The following is a 12,005-nucleotide window of genomic DNA, read 5'->3' as shown; positions in this document are numbered from 1 at the left end:
ATTGCTATCCAAGCATTTACTCTTTTAGAATTGGTTCTCTTTGGTTCATTCTGTATTTACAAACAAGCACAGAGTCGCAATACTCTGTTTAGTCTTTGCAGATAGTGAAAAATAGTTAAAAAAAACAAAAGGAATCGAGCAAAATCAGTAGGCCACTAATGGGATCTGTTTTTGACCTCGCTAAAATAGAAACATTAAGAACAACCCCTCATGAGAAATACGAAACTAGTAAGATGAACTTAGCTCCACACCATGATGGCTGCAAGACAGCTCGACTCCGCCGCCCACCCCACCCCACCCAAAATAACGACAAACCCTATGCAAATATTATAAATATATACAACACACCAGCAAAGTAACAGGGTAAAACATTTTATTAAATAACTATTTACATAACTATTTTATACTTTTTGTTGCCCGATCCGGCTAGCTCAATCGATCGAGCATGAAAGTCATGCACTCTGATAGCAAGCGTTGCTGCTGATGCTATGCAGACCAAAACTGGTTTTCAGTTTGTACATTCTTCTAGATTTTTCCATCCAAGGCTGGTTGAGTTTGTAGAACGATGGCTTCAGATTTTCAACATACGGTGTGGTGGCGCGGACTGGGAGGGGGCGCATGGCTCCTACCCCCTCCCCAAGTAAGATTTTCATACGTGAGTGTACGTTCATGGTTTTGGTCCCTGAGTTGCTTCGATGTCACTGCCATGCTCAAATGGCATAAGTTCTGGATGTTGGGTGCCATAGTTCAGAGTTCTGAGCAGCGCTTGTAACACTGTCTGAAGCTTATTTGCACCTACTGCAGCTTCACTATTCTCAAAGTAAGTGAGGGCCGTTTGTGGACCTGACTGCATTTGAAAACAATGTGATATGGTACCTCCCTAAACCGCTTGACGGAGGCCCCCGAGGGGCGGTGTGATGGCACGGACTCGGAGAAGACGCTTGGCTCCGACCCCCTCCCCAAGTCTTATAGCACTGGTGTAGCCTGAGATCGCCCCCGACATAGGCGGCCGGCTCCCGGGGTCCGGCGGAACTTTTTGCCTTTTGATGACTCTTCCATTCTGGACCTTGTCCCACAATCCGTTTGACCTGAAGACACGCTGTAGTGGGGCGCCCCTTTACCGTTTCAGTTGCCATTCCGCCCGCTTTTGCTACACTGTGCCTCTTCCGCCATTCAGCTGTTTACCGCCAGCTCTTGCGACTACAGCGTCTCGCTCACCATGTAGTTGAGTTGCTCCCGCTCTTGCGATGCAACGATAGGCGGCTGCCACAGGACTCTCAAAATGGCGGCCGGCTCTTCAGATTTGGGCGTGGTCCACTAAAATGGCCCTGGGACACCTTGGAACTCGGACGTCCCCTGAGCCTTGAAGATTTTACAAAAGTCTTGGGGGCCCTCGACTCCTGCAGGCTTCCGGTGGGGAGCGGCTGCCATGATTGCTCGCGGAATGACCACGACGGAGCCACGAGATGGTGGTGCTTTCATGCTGACGCCAGCTTCAGTCTGAAACATCCAGAAACAAGGTGGGGCTTTCATCGTTTGGGAAAACAAAATGTTCTAAACCAATGAAAAGTGTTATTTTTAGGTCATATGACCAAGCCTTCTATCATTAGGACTCCTGTGGCAGCCGCCTATCGCTGCACCGCAAGAGTGGGCGCAACTCAACTACATGGTGAGCGAGACGCTGAAGCCGCAAGAGCGGGCGAGAAACAGCTGAATGGCGGATGAGGCACAGTGTACCAAAAGCGGGCGGAATGGCAACTGAAACGGTAAAGGGGCGCCCCACTACAGCACACGAGCCGCCACCTGGGGAGGCCCGTTCACGCCGCCTCTCCCCCCCCCCCCCCCCCCGGGGCGCCCCACGCCGTTTTTCGGAGCAGCATTGTAGGATGCCAAAACCAGTGCGGCAACTTACTGGACATCACCTGGGTGCCATCCACATCTCAGCGCGTTCTGCTGCCTTGGGACTATTCGCGCAACAGACCGCTACTGACGAGGCCTCCCCGCGCACCCCCCGGGACGCCCCACGCCGTTTTTCGGAGCTGCATTGTAGGATACCAAAAACCAGTGCGGCACCCAGGTAACATCACCTGGGTGCCGTCCAGAACTCAGCACGTTGTGCTGCCTTGGGACTATTCGCACAAAACACAGCTACTGACCATTGTTGCTTCTTTTTTCAAAAAAATGTTTAAATGTATTTACTGTTTTTGTTGCGTTCTATATATTTATAAGTTATTAAAGTGTTATAATCCTACTACTTTGTTGGAGTATATTTTTAATGTGACACATAATTGTAAAAACTTTGATGTACAAAGAGGCATCCCTGGAATATTCCGCTTCAGGCTCGGACCCACACACCCTCACAGTGAGAATCCCCTCCCCAAGCACAATACAGGATGGTTATCAGATAGTAGGAACCCGTATGGTGTGACGGATCTCATGGGGTGGGGGCCTTCATCTACTGTAACTCCTTTGAAGATGGATGATTCTCATACATGCCAACATTTCAGAAGAGCAAAGTGGGAGATTTTTAAAAAATAAATCGGGAGAATGGGGCCTTGAATCAGGTTATTGTCATGTGTGGGCTTTGGAAGTGTGCTGCTGCAGGATCGGACATTTCAAACTCAAATGCACGTTCTTTTTCTTACCTTTCCGAAGCATGGAGCGCAATAGCAGGCAGAGAAAGGGTGATGCAAGTGTTGAACACTGCCTGGCCTGGCAAGTTGCTGGCAGTGCCCCTCCGCCCGCTCCTGAAACAGGGCACACACACCGCCGCCCCGAGTACTTCACAGATCTTTAAAAGACCATGCGCTTGTTAATGAGGCTTAAATGGTTTATCACCCCTTCTAGAGCCCCTGCATCGGCCCTCTGACGTTTCCTGGAAGAATTAGCACGTAACACAATACCAAGCCCTGTCAGCTGAAACCCCCGAGGAATCGGGTTTTTGCTTGCAGGAATCGGGAGGCGGGAGACTAGCACTGAAATCGGTAGTCTCACGCCTGAATCGGGAGGGTTGGCATGTCTGGATTCTCTACAGCTGGGGCCATAAACTACATCCGCAGGGCTAGGTGATAGCCTGGGACCGGCCTGGACAATCGGACACAGAGGAAGAGAAGTGTCAGAGGGTGCGGTAGTGAATAGGGTGAAAGGGAGGTGTCGGGCGGGCACAGGGTGTGATTCTCAGAGAAGAACAGCACAGATGGGGGGAGGTTTATGGCCCATGCATGAGAGAGAGAACGGGGATGACCAGTGCGTGGGGGAGATGCTTGCGAGGGTGGGGAGCCGTGCTGAGAATCGACGGCGTGCAGAGAGTGGGTCTGGTCAAGGCATCTAAAATGGCTGCCGTGCACGACAAAATTGTGGCATTGGAAAAAAGGCAAGATGGCGCAGACAATGTTTATCAATAAGGATTAATTTATAACAAAATATTTTATCGCAGTGACAAATTGGCGGTCAACACTTCCTGATTTCCATCGAATCGAACGTTAACAGACGTCACGCAGCAAAAAAAATAAAACGCTCACGCACAGCCGCTGGAAGACATGTATCAACATATATGAGCCTCCTCAGCCACCCTCAGAAAACATAAGGGATCAGGATACGTCTCCCGTACCCCCTTATACCTAGTAATTTAATTAAAACGAAACACAAAATGGCGAATTCCCGTTTCGCTACCAGTTTGCGGCCCAGTTCGCGGCCCGGGAAGCGCTTCTACCGTGAAAAATCAAATTATTTTTATTTTCCCCACTGGACCCTTTAATAACCCCAACATCATTCCTAGGGGGTCAAGAGGGGTCTACCTTGCCCCCTTTCATTAAATTCCCCCTTCGTTTTTCACCTCTTCTTGTCTCTCGATCCTACCGAGAGACAAGATGGCGGCCGCTACCGCTGGAAGACATGTATCAACATATATGAGCCTCCTCAGCCACCCTCAGAAAACATAAGGGATCAGGATACGTCTCCCGTACCCCCTTATACCTAGTAATTTAATTAAAACGAAACACAAAATGGCGAATTCCCGTTTCGCTACCAGTTTGCGGCCCAGTTCGCGGCCCGGGAAGCGCTTCTACCGTGAAAAATCAATTTTTTTTTATTTTCCCCACGGGACCCTTTAATAACCCCAACATCATTCCTAGGGGGTCAAGAGGGGTCTACCTTGCCCCCTTTCATTAAATTCCCCCTTCGTTTTTCACCTCTTCTTGTCTCTCGATCCTACCGAGAGACAAGATGGCGGCTGCTACGGACTGTTTAGAATGTTGACAGACACCGGAGAGCTAATCAGCTTCGCTACGCAAAGCTCCGTTACGCGAAAAGTAAGCGAACCAGAGCGCTACCCGGAGCGCTCTTACAGATATATATCTTTTTTTGAACGTTAATTTCTCAAAATCCACTGAAGCACATATATTGAGACCTAGCAAAGGCACATCGGGCTAACAGTCCCTACAATTTTGGCAAGTTTCGTGCAAATCCATTCAGCCGTTCGAGCTAAAAGTGAGGCCAACCGCCCTATGGAAATTAACATGGGAAAAACGCGTTTTGGGACCCCCCTTTTTTCTCAGCCCCCCCTTGACGAAACCCCCCCAAATTTTCAGGGGCTGCTCAGAAACAAAATGTGCCATTTTCCTGAAAATTTCAGCCGATTCCGTCCACAAACGCCAAAGTTATTAGACATAGAATTTTCAAAAGTTCCATAGAGAAAAAATCCTAACTATATATACCTACTGTCTATCGCCAGTAGGTAATATATATATATATATATATATATATATATATATATATATATATATATATATATATATATATATATATATATATATATATATATATATATATATATATATATATATATATATATATATATATATATATATATATATATATATATATATCAAATAATCAATAACATAAAACATAAAATTAAACTTCCCACTCCAGTCAGTGCAACAGTGAATGTAACAGTAGGGTAAGTGTTGGATAGCAGACGGGTAAAAATTACTATATCCTCCCCAATGAGTTCAACTGCGGGGAAAGTGTTGGATAGCAGAGAGGTAAGCATTTCTATTCCCACTCCAGTGAGTGCAACAGTAGGGAAAGTGTTAGATAGAATAAGGGGTAAAAATTACTATTCCCACTCGAGTGAGTGCAACAATAGGGACATTTTTGTATAGCGGAGGGGTAAGAATTACTGTTCCCACTCCAATTAGTTCAACAGTAGGGAAAGTGTTGGATAGTGGATGGATAAAATTTAATATTCTCTCTCCAGTCAGTGCACCCACTCCAATTAGTGCAACCGTCGGGAAAGTGTTGGATAGTGGAGGAATGAAATTTACTATCCCTGCTCCAGTCAGTGCAACAGTAGGGAAAGTGTTGGATAGTGGCGGGATAAAATGTACTATTCCCACTCCAATCAGTGCAATAATAGGGAAAGTGTTTGATTGCGGTGGGGTAACAAGTAATATTCTCACTCCAGTCAGTAACCTGGCACAGTTATAGATGTTGTTAATAACCTCAAACATGATCAGTAGCAGCTCGCACAAGTAAAGGCTGTGGGGCAGTGAGACGGGGTAAGGGTGGTACGGGGTGGGGGGTAGTGGAGTTTGACATTTGTTGAGAAAGATTAAAGTAAAGGAATAAAGAAATAAAACCACTTACCTTGCGCTCGCCTTATCGCTTACTCGGCGATAGGGCAAGCGCAAGCTAATTTGTTTTATTTATTTATTTAACTTTAATCTTTCCCGTCGTATGTCGATCTCCACTACCACCACCCCGCCCGCCTGCACCCCGCTTCACCACCTCACAATGTTTATCTGTGCTAACCTCCACTGAACATGACCACTCTGATTCCCAAGACATTTATGGAAACAGATCTAACCATTTTGTTTGTTACTTTTACATGCCCAGTGTCACAAATATAACATCTTAGAACACATTTTCAGATGTTATTGAAAAAAGATCTAATCCTTGTATATAAAACATGAACTGTGATTATTAAGCAGATGAAACTATAAACATTATTAGAACAGAAAAAAACAAAAGAAATTAAACAATGTTAATTGTTCGTAACATTACTCCTGTGTACTAGTGAGAGAATATCAGGAGTACCCTTCGCCAGACCTGTTGGAATAATCTAACCCCATACCTTTGTATAATATGTCAGGAAGCCGGCCTCAGTATATTAACAAATACACCCCATCTGAGTGTACAGGCATGCACACATCTCTTGTACAAGTATCCTCCATCTCAGGATGAAGGTCAGGACCTGCAGAGTTGCATCTCTGTCACAGCAGCTTCTATGATAACCAGGGTGAAGTGGATCTTACCAAATGCAACATGGACTCTGTTTGAACAATTAAATACCAGTCTTATTGTACTGTGACAGAGGCGCAGAAAACATCTTTATTTAGTCTGGAGAGAAAGAGGTGTCTCTTACCAGTATAAAAATAAAACAAGAACATCATGTTCTAAAATGTGTGATCCTGGAAATAATTGTGCAGACTATAGGGCAACAATGTCTACCAGGAATAGATGTATGTGTGGCACTTCCTTGTATTAGTTGAAAACATGATCAACCATCATCAGAAAATGACACTATGTTTAAAAAGGAAAGCTAAAATAGAGACTAAATGTCAGTTGAGCTGAGAAATTAAAAAAGAATTCTAGACAATTGTGAGAAGTTGGCCTGGTATATAATGCTCACTAGTTCTAGTGATCACTTTGTACCATGCCAAGCAACCCTTATGATGATGGTTGTAATTCAACCTTGTAGACCAGTTATCCTAGTGGTAACGTGGACAAAGCAGTCTTAGGCTAAACTCTGAAAGGCATGTGAAGCCAGCTGTTATACCATACACAACCCCCTTGAATACCAAATGAAAGGGACACCACACAGATATATATTGAAAATATATATTGATTTATTAACTATAAAATCCCCTGGACTCTTTATGAGCACAGAAGCACAAGCGTAAAATCACAAGACAGTTTAAAATACACAAAAGTTGCACAATATGGATGAGCCCTAGGGGCCACCTAAACCATATACTAAATAAGTGGTATAAGAGATACCAGGAGGAAAGTGAAGAGGCCTAGGGCCTTGGGAATCGCTGGAGCTATTCGAGACTGGAGTTAACTAAGTCGGGAAAGGCCCACGGGACTCGGGTGCAGTGTTCAAAGTGCACGCACTTCTCAATACAAAGTCTATGGTGCGTAAAAAGCACAAAGTTAGAAAGTTAGGAACCTTCCGAGTGACCTACGGAGCTGAAACTTAAAACACAGGCCCTTGGGATGTGTACCAGTGCAGGAGCACCGGCGGAGCTGAGTTACCTCACCCACAGGAAGCGGGTGCACAGGGTCGAAGATGTGTCGGGTTTCGTCACGCTGGTCGATGGTGCTTGGAGCAGGAGATGCTGCAGGCGGCTCGATGAGAAGAGTTCCGGTGGATCCAAGGGTGGATCTGAAGATGTGAAGACCTGAAAGCAGAGGGGACAGTGTTCAAAGTCACTAGCCAGTGACTGCCGTGGAACCAGAGTGGAACCAGGTGATGTCGGGTGCAAACAGGCGTTGTCGGGTAGCTTCTTTCTGCAGCCACGTGGATACCCGGGGTCGAGGACGTCCAGGAGTCGGTCACGAGCTGTCCCACGTAGGCCTCTCGCTGTTGGCGGTGTCGGCGACCTGATCGGAGCAAACAGGCCTTGGCAAATGCAAGCCACGCAGGAGTTGAAAGATGCTGTTCACTCGGACCAGCAAGGTCAGAGCGGGTGCTCCTTTTCACAGGAGCTTGGGTAGGTCTGGAGCAACCAGACCTGCTGTTTAAATCTTCGGGTTCGTCGCCAAGATGGCCGCTGGCCGCGTGGCTAGTGGCCGGGATGGCGCGTCGAGTGGCACAGTGCAAAAGGGCCCCACGCAGATCGTGGAGATGCTGGGGGGCTGATCTTCGGTGCAAGGGCTGCTCGGTGGTGGGGGTTCTCAATCCCCAAAGCACAACGTCGAGGATGCCTCAGAAGCTGCGCAGTCAGCTTTTCGGGTGTCTTTCAAGAGGTCCGGTCCCACGTCACTCGGTGCCTCCACGGGTCCCTTCTTTGCAGGGACTGTGGATCGGGCTCTGAGAGGTCTGGGAATCTGGTTCTTGTCGGGCTCTGGGCTCGGGCTCCGGCGGGAGGCGGCGGCAAAGCAGACGTCGAGTTGCTGGTTGGTACCTGTGTTCACAGGGTGGTCACTCCTTGGCCACAAGGGAGATTCTTCTTCAGTCTTCTGTGCAGCAGAATGTCGAAGTCCAGTCTTCTTCTTAGTTTAAGTTGATTTCGGGATGATCTGCTGTGCAATGGCACTGCTCCCTCTCTTATTCCAATCTGAGGGGTGGATCTCCTGCTAGGTCCCTCCCCTATGGGTGGGACCAGGAAGGGGGGTGGTTACACCCCCTCTCCTTTGTCCAGCTCCTCGCCAGGACTGGGGCTGGAAAGCCCCAGAACCGGTTTGGGCTGGCTTATGCACAGGGACACCTTGTGTGCCCCAGGCATGTCTCAATCTATTCAGCCCTGTCCTATCCAATACACAAAACCCTGTCTGGGGTGGTGCTCGCACCTCCCCAGGCAGGAAACCCTTTGTCCAGGCCCTCCTCGCTGGAAGGACTCCCAGCAGCAGGAGGTCAGACATGTGTCTGTGGTGGCAGCATCCATTTTGTGATGCTGAGGCTCTGGTTAACTTTAACCGGGGTTAAGGCTACACACATGTCGTGTCCCTCTAGAAGGGTGGAATGCTATCCCCGTCGCCAGAACTGGCGAGGGGATAGTATTCCAATTCGTATGACACCTTACTCGACATGTTTTGATAAAGCCAAACCAAAGATAGCAAATAACCGCGAGGATTATAATGCACTTAAGAGTATATGGTATGGCAATATCCCGGAACAGCTTAGGGAGTGGTTCCCGACAGCTGCAGACAGGCTCAGCTCATGCTAGAGCACCATCTCACATATTTCCAAGCACTCTGCCTCCAGGATTGATGAGGCCTTCCATAGGAGTGGCTGATAGGAACATATGTGTCCAGTTTAGGGTTAGGCACAGGCATACTGTACCTAAGTAAGAGGTGATTACACCAACTTACCCCAGCTGAGTGATCAGCCAGTTGTGTCAAATATGGAGGCCAGGCCAGGGGTGGCACAATACATGCTGCAGCCCCTGGTAGGCCTTGGCTACACCTATGCCCTGGGTACCTATGGTACACTGTTACAGGGGCCTATAAGGTGAACCAATTCCAATTGTGTTATGCACCTAAGGTACATGGAGTCCATTTTAAGGAGAGAGCAATCAGCCTGGGGCCCTGAATAGCAGGATCCCAGGCCAACTAAGTCAAAAACCAGCTAAACACCAGGCAAAAAGTTTGGGGGTAACCATAGTCAGATATCCACCTTCCTACATAACCCCCCCCCAAACGAAAGGAGATAAGGCTATCCTTGACCAGGTAAGCCTATATTGCCTAAGTGGCCATATAAGGAAGTACCAGCTCTGGCTTGGTAACCCCCTGTCTCATGGTCCACTAAGCAATCCCTCACCCTAAGGGTATCTGAGGGTCTCCACCATAGGGAATCTCTACCTGTGGTGTGTCTTTGCAAAGTCAAAGGCTGGTGTTGAGATGGAGTACTGAAGTGAGTTTCCTCTGTAGGGCTCAGCTTCCTCCAATCACTCTCCACCATGTGTGCCTTTCTTTCTCTGACTGAGTTGCACTGTGCTCTCAGGGTCAACCTCTGGCTACCTAAAGCTGGAGGCTGAGTCCCTCTGTTTGGCTTACTGGAGGGACAGTTCAGGTTGGGGCCCTTAGGGTCCCAGGTTTGGCTGTGCCCAACAATATCCATCTGGGGGAGGTCCCTAACTACTTTTAAGGGGGATCCCTCAGGAGTTTTTAAAGTTTTCACCTCACTAGGGCTACTAGTTTCGGTGCCCCTAATCTGCTGATGGGGGTGCTTTATTTGACAGGGGGCCCTTTGGGTCTCACTGTCCTTCTTGTCCTCTGCAGCCCTGGGCTGAGTAAGGCAAGGTAGAGAGGGGCAGGTCACCTGCTCCAGACTGGGTCCCACCTGAGAAGGGTCCACTGCCATCAGAGGCTCTGTTAGGCCAGGCCTAACAACCTCTGGGACAGTTCCTTCATCAGGAGTAAGATCAGTTCCCTGAGGAGGCTGATCCTTTCCTAAAGTCTGGTGGGAGGGAGATTTCTCTTCCTCCTCAATGCTCTCTGTTTGGGTGGAGTGATCCATCATTTCAGGCTTCACTACCCATGTATCAGTTTGAGTTTGGGCTGTGGCCATCACAGCCCCACCAACCTTTTCAGGAGGAGACTCAGTTTGGGTATGGGCTGTTACTAGTGCAGCCCTGCTACTCTTTCCAGGAGGGAAGTTATCTAAAGATGGGGCTGAGGTTTGCTCAGCCCTCCCAACCTTTTCAGGAAGGACATCTTGAATTGGGGCTGTAGCCATTACAGCCCCACTAACCTTTCCATGGAGATTTACCATTCTAGAATGGGTTTGCTGTTCAACCTCAGCCCAGGCTGAGATTTCCAAATCATTACCCAGTAGGCAATCTACAGGCAAGTTTGCTGACACTGCCACTCTCTTTGGGCCAGTGACACCTCCCCAGCTAAGATTGACTACTGCCATGTGATGATTGGTTTCTATGCCATCAATGTTTGTCACCTGATATTTGGCATCAGGTAAAAGTTGCCTTGAGGGGACTAGACATTCAGCCACCATGGTGATGCTAGCCCCTGTGTCTCGGAAGGCCTCAACTTTCAAGCCATTGATGAGGGGCTCCTGTCTATACTTGCTCAAAGTGTTTGGGCAAGCAGTGAAATTGGCAAACCCCATGCCAGTCTCATAGACAAGAGTATCTGAGTTAGGGGACCTGGATAGGCCAGAGTCCACCTGTCCTCCAAAAGTAAACCCACCCAAATTCTTGGGGGTGCTCCCACCACCTGGGGGACCACTGCTAACAGTGACAGGAGGTGTTGGAGCCTTACCTGGAGGTATATTCTCCTTATTGCCATTCTTGGGACAACAGCTATCTGTTTTGTAATGCCCCACCTGTTTACAGGTATGACAATAAGGCTTTTTCTGGGTTGTAGAAGTGTCTTGGGACCCACCCCCATTCTTGGAGTTTTGGGGCCCTGGGGAAGTCTTTTCCTTACTTTTATCCCCACCCTTCTCTTGAGGCTTGGTAGTCTCTTTCTTTTGGTCACCACCCTGGTTCTTAGGCCTGATCCTGGTTCTGACCCATTTGTCTGCCCTCCTACCCAATTCTTGTGGGGAGGTCAGATCAGAGTCAACCAGGTGCTGATGTAGAAGCTGATTTTGACAATTACTTAAGATTTGCTCTCTCATAATTAAATTATACAATCCTGTATAGTCAGTAACCTTACTTCCCAGCAACCAGCCCTCCAGAGCCTTAGTGGCACACTCAACAAATTCAGACCAGTCCTGAGTCTGTGTCTTCTGGGTATCTCTGAACATTAACCTGTACTGTTCAGTGGTTAAGCCTAACCCATCAATCAGAGCACTCTTCAGGACCAGGTAGTTTCTAGAATCCCCATCACTAACTGTGAGGAGTCTGTCTCGGCCTCTACCTTCAAAGGAGAGCCACAAGATTGCTGCCCACTGCTCCTGAGGGATCTGCTGTACTCTGCAGGCTCTCTCCATTGCAGTAATCCATTTATGGATGTCATCCCCAGCTTTGTAGGGGGGCACAATCTTACTCAGGTTTCTATTATCAAAAGACCTGTCTTTATCCTTGTGGATATTGCTGCCACCAGTGGATCCTAATCCACTCTCTCTAGGCTGTCTTGCTCTAGCAAGTTTCTCCTTAGCCAGGGCAACCTCTAACTCTTGCCTCTGGATCCTAAGCTCAGCCTCTCTCATTTTGGCCTCATGTTCCCTTCTCTGAGGGCTAGTCATCTCCTTTCTGGAGTGACCATGAGAGCCTCTAGAGACATGGGAGGTATTGGATTCACCTGAGTGATGCCTT

This window comes from Lissotriton vulgaris, chromosome 5 (assembly GCF_964263255.1).
Source record: "Lissotriton vulgaris chromosome 5, aLisVul1.2, whole genome shotgun sequence".
NCBI lineage: Eukaryota > Metazoa > Chordata > Amphibia > Caudata > Salamandridae > Lissotriton > Lissotriton vulgaris.
Note: the sequence above shows the minus strand (reverse complement) of the source record.